Source organism: Solanum pennellii, chromosome 1 (genome assembly GCF_001406875.1).
Source record: "Solanum pennellii chromosome 1, SPENNV200".
NCBI classification, from domain to species: Eukaryota; Viridiplantae; Streptophyta; class Magnoliopsida; order Solanales; family Solanaceae; genus Solanum; species Solanum pennellii.
Genome location: NC_028637.1, coordinates 3,537,848 through 3,543,547, shown reverse-complemented (window position 1 = coordinate 3,543,547; position 5,700 = coordinate 3,537,848).

Below are 5,700 nucleotides of genomic sequence, written 5' to 3'. Positions count from 1 at the left end.
AGTACTTTATAAAGAGTCTATATTTTTTTCTTCCACAAACGATGTGGGACTCCAACAGTAATGTTATACGATTTCTTAAAGTGATATTTTCGTCACCGTAAATTAATTACTATATCCAGAAAATTTTCGAGTACACTATTCTACTTAGTCGGTGTTTGATTCTTTCCAGATCCACACAAAAAAATTCTAGAACATGATTCAAAAATTTTCAATTAAGGTTTTTTTCTTAAAAATTTACTCAACTTTCTTTTGATAATCACAAAGTCACTCAATTATAAATATTTTATCTATAAAATCGTCCAACCTATTTAATTGAAATTTTTCATACGAAACTTATAGAAATTCACTAGTTTACGAGATAATTACTTAGACGTTATATTTTTTTAAAAAAAATAAAATACAACCACCAATATTTTCATCTAACTACATTTAAGATAATTTTTAAGCAAAACAACAAATAAATACTAAAATAAAAAAGAGAAATTCTATATAATAAAATATTTTAATTAACTAAAATTATAAATAACTCAACATATTTAAAATGCAAGCTAACTATGGATAATAGTTGGTCAACCTTGTTGGGAAAATGAACAAGTATCCCCCTAGACAATAACAAAAATCTCAGAGACATACCTTATCTAAACTAAGGTCTTATTACCCCCTGAACTTATTATTTTTTTTTTGTAATTTTATACATCTTTTTTCTTACGTGGCACACTCCGTGACTCCACCCAATTGAGACGCGTGGGAGATATTTGAATGCCACGTAATGTAAAAAGGTGCACAAAATTACAAAAAATAAGTCCATGGGGTAATAAGACCTTAGAATAATTAAGGTGTGTCTTTAAATGTCACGTAAATAAAAAAGGTACACTAATCATGTTTCAGATAGTCACTTAACTAAAGATTCTTTCCTTAGAATGACACTCAATTTTCTCTTATAAACTGAACGACACTCGATACCTACAAAATCACTCAACCTGTTTATTTATTTTTTCGAAAGAATTTACAGGCATGCAATTTTATTTAAATCCAAAATTATAAGAAATAAAGAGATATTTCCTCAAACAATTTAATTATTGATCCATCCCCACTTGATCCACCCAACTTGAAATGTAGCATTGAGCTTTTCAATACTAATTGTTAGAAATAACACATAACAATTTAAATTATTTCTCTAATCACTTCTTTTATATTTCTCAAACACTAAAAGAAGCAATATATCTAAGAAATATGGAAGATGTGAACTTTGTCACGTGCGGTGTGTACAAAGTCAGGACTAGTCCTTGACAAAACTATGAAAATGAAAAATATAGGAAAAATTAAGTAATTACATATATTTCACAAGTAGGTTCATCGGTTAAATTAATTTTAGGCTTCAATCGAATTATTCATCTTTTTGGTCTATGAAAATATGAACAATAATAATATGACAATTTTCATATTATATATACTACAAATTCTTTGCGCATGGGTAATGTTAATTTTTTCCGCATTATTTCAATTTTATCAGATGTTTCCAACGAAGCAAAAGTTTATCGTTTTAATTTAGATACTTTTGTTGAAAGTTGAATTCAAGACCGACAACGGAAGATTTTTTTTTCTCACATAATATCTCAGTTGGTTGACTATTTGAACTCTCACCTTACAATTTTCCCTTCCCTTCCCTACCTCCATATATAAATACAAATTTTCATCCCACATTTGATTGAGAACATAAAGTAAACAAAGTTAAAACTTTCAATTATACTATAAATAACATAAATATTCATCATTCATTTATAATTGTACTCGACAAGTTTTTACATTTCTAAAACGATCAATGAGGATATCAATGCTTATATTTATAAATGGATCACGTTTTATGTAACACGCTAGTCAAATATACTTATAAATTACTACTCCATATTAAGATAACTATTAGAAACAAAAAAAATGGGTTTCTATCATATTAAAGAACCAAGTGAAAATTGCGAATTAAAAAACTCTGAGGGCCTCAGTGAGATTCGAACTCACGACCTCCATATTAGATTATGATACTTAGCCACCCGCGCCAGAAGGCCTTTTGATTCCATGGGTGGCACGTTTAATATTTGTAATTAGATTTTAGATATATACCTATATATATTAGGGTTTTCGTCGAAGCCCGTGGGTGGCGTGCCCCCCCCCCCCACTCACTCACTAATAAACACTTAGGTGTAACATCTCATAACTTGAAATAACTAAGATTAAGCTAAGAAACCAAGAATAATCATTTTTGGAAATAAATAGGGAAATATGGAAAATTCTCATATTTTTAAAATTGAGTTTTTAGTCATTTTCAAACGGCCATAACTTCTAGCTCAGGAGGAGTTAGTGTGAGTTATTTATATGGTGGGAAAACTTTTGGGAAGATCTTTCCAACAACACCAAGTTTACATATTTTTGATGTCGTATGAGGGAGATATGCCTTTCGGTAGTTGGGTTGTTGGATTGAGGAAGTCTAATTTGGATTTTAGCAAGGGTAAAATAGTCTTTTCACCCAAGTATTGCCTAATTCGTTTTAAGGGTTTATTAGGAGTAAAACCAAGTCCCAATCCAGTTTTAACAAAGTTGAGAACGGTTAGGGCTTTGAAGTAAAAGAGGAGAGAAGAGGAAGATAAAGAATTCTTCAAGAACGCCAAGAATCGTTGCGTGGATTTCGTCGAGGGTGGTCTCTTTAAGTTATGTGAGATCTTTTGGTGTTGGATTCGTTCACCCACACACCAACATGTTAATTCAGCAAGTTTTGTATTGATTGAATAATAAATCTTGAAGTTCTTGATGAACAAGTGTTGAATCCTTGTTGGTAGAGTTGTAGTGTACCTTTAGTGGTTTTGATTCGTATTTTGGGGATGTTTATGAGTCTAAACTATTGGTTATTGAGTATATTAGTGATCTTAAGTGTTTTGGGGAAGATCCATGGAAGCTTGGGTGGTTTAGAATTGAAAAATCAGAGAAGAAAAGTCATAAAACCCGTCTGACATGCCCTAGGGCATCGCGCCTACGCCAGAGCCCCTCGGGACAAAATTTGTCCGTTAGGTTCTATCGCGCTACGCCATCCAAAGCGCCTAAAGACAATGTCAGTCTGTCAGGCTCTGGCTCCCTGCACCTCTCAGAGCGCCTGGGTAACTTAGAGATCCCATTTCTCCCCCCATCTTTTCGTACTAGTTCCTAAGTGATGTACCTATTATTCCTAGTTGATTCTAACACTCTAAAGTACATCTAAACAGCATGAAATCATCTATAAATATGAGATCATGATCCTTGAATCCATAATCCAATTCAAGGGAACTTAAGATCAAAATTAAAGAAGTTAATAGTCAAGTCTAAAAGTCAAGAAGCAAGTCAAAGTAAGCTCCTAAAGCATTCAAGAGTCATAAACAAACATTTTAACTTTGTTTTAAGGTTTAAGCAATGAGTTGAGCAAAGAGTAAAGAGTTGAGTTAAATTCTTAAAAACTATAGGTGACTAAATATTCCCTAAGAGTTAAGTTTTAAGCTAAGCAGAGAGTAACAAGTTGAGTTCACTTTTCAAGAGTTATACTGAAACTAAATAGTCCTTAAGAGTTTAAACAAAATATTTTCAAACTTTTGAGAAAGAAAGGAAGGTAGACTTCCACAGAGCCTATAGCTACTTTTAGTAAAAGAAATAGGAAACTATGATTTTTAAGCAAGCTTTTGATGCTAAATTTGAGCAATTATCTCGAATTAGAGAAGAAGTTATTTTAATAACATATGAGCTAGGTATTTTGGGAGTAGTATTGAGCACCAATATGGTGACGCGAGTTCATATTAACTCAAGTTTCAATAAACCATGTAGCCAACATGGAGAGATAAAGTATCATACTTTTTAGATGATTCCTTAGTGCTTTTAGCATAGACTAGTGGATCCACTAGTAGTTCAAGTTCTATACTAAACGGCAAGGTATAGAGCGGTCCTCTTGTAACATGAGGTAAGACGTTATACCATCACTTAGGCTCCTTGTGATGGTTGTCGGTTAGATAATTTTCCACAGAAATTATATTACTTTAATATATAAGTAAAATTGACTTTATTATTGTTTTATCTTTGATGAACTAAGTGTTTACACTGTTTTACAAGCTTTCTTTATATCGCATGTGTCCTTACTGCTTTATATTGAGTTGTTATTTCATGAGTTGAGAAAAGTCAAGGTAAGTTCATTCTTACTCCTTTCAAGCTTTATAGTTGTGTTTAGCTTTCCAACTCACATACTTGTACATTCAACGTAATGATGTTGTTGGCCTATATCATCTTATAATGCAGACGCAGGTAACCAGGTTCATCACGCAGCGCTTTGTTGATCCATCTTGAGCTCCAGAGTCGGTGGTGAGCCTCCTTGTAATCCGGAGGATTCTATTTATGCTTTCCAGTCTTTCTGTTTCAGAATGTAGTAGGGTCTGTCCCAACATTCATCAAAGTAGTTATAGAGGCTTCATAGACAAATACTTAGTAATTCAGTTGTGTCTCTTTATTTCAGGTTCTATACTTGAGACTTAAGTGTCATTTTGGCCAAAATAGTATTTAAAGTTATTTTACGAGAACTTTTCCAATTCTATAACTGAGTTAAGTGTCTTTCGCTGAGTTGAGTAAGCTAGGCCGAGGGTTTGCTCAAGGCCAACAATGGTCATTGGGTGCCGGTCATTTCCAGGGTGTAGGCTCGAGGCGTGACATAAGAGAAGTGTTATCTAATTTTAGAAAGAAAAATGAAACAAGATTAATATAAAATTCAAATTTCTAACCTTGCCTAGAGAGGTGCACCCAATCACAATCGCATTATGTGATACTTGAAGTGTGGTATATTTTTTAAAAAATATAACACTACTATATATGATTTTGGGAGGGGACCATGGGTTCACATGAACCTGGTGACCCCCATTATAGATACGCCTCTGAATATATTCAAGTAATTAGCTTCTAATTAATTGGATTCATTCAAGAATTTATGCGTAGACGCCTTGTGCTTTATTTATTTTATTTAAAAAAATGTTAAAGATGCACATTCAATTTAGATGAACATTTTCTGACTAAATTGAATGAGCATCTTTAACTTATTTTTGTATATTATTCAAGACTATATAAAAAAATTATGTTTTTATTCCACAAACGATGTGGGACTCCATCAGTAATGTTATATAATCTCTTAAAGTGATATTATAGCCATCGTAAATTAATTACTATATTCAGAAAATTCTGGAACACTCTATTCTTCTTAGTTGAGGCTTTGTTTCTCTCCAATCTCCAAAAAATTCTATATTCAAGTAATTAGCTTCTAATTAATTGGATTCATCCAAGAATTTATGCGTAAACGCCTTGTGCTTTATTTATTTTATTTAAAAAAATCTTAAAGATGCATATTCAATTTAGAGGAACATTTTCCGACTAAATTGAATGAGCATCTTTAACTTATTTTTGTATATTATTCAAGACTATATAAAAAGTTTATGTTTTTATTCCACAAACGATGTGGGACTTCATCAGTAATGTTATATAATCTGTTAAATTGATATTATAGTCATCGTAAATTAATTACTATATTCAGAAAATTCTGGAACACTGTGTTCTTCTTAGTTGAGGCTTTGCTTCTCTCCAATCTACAAAAAATTCTAGTTTGAGATAAAATCTTAGATGGTTACTCAACTAATCGTTCACTCGACTTTA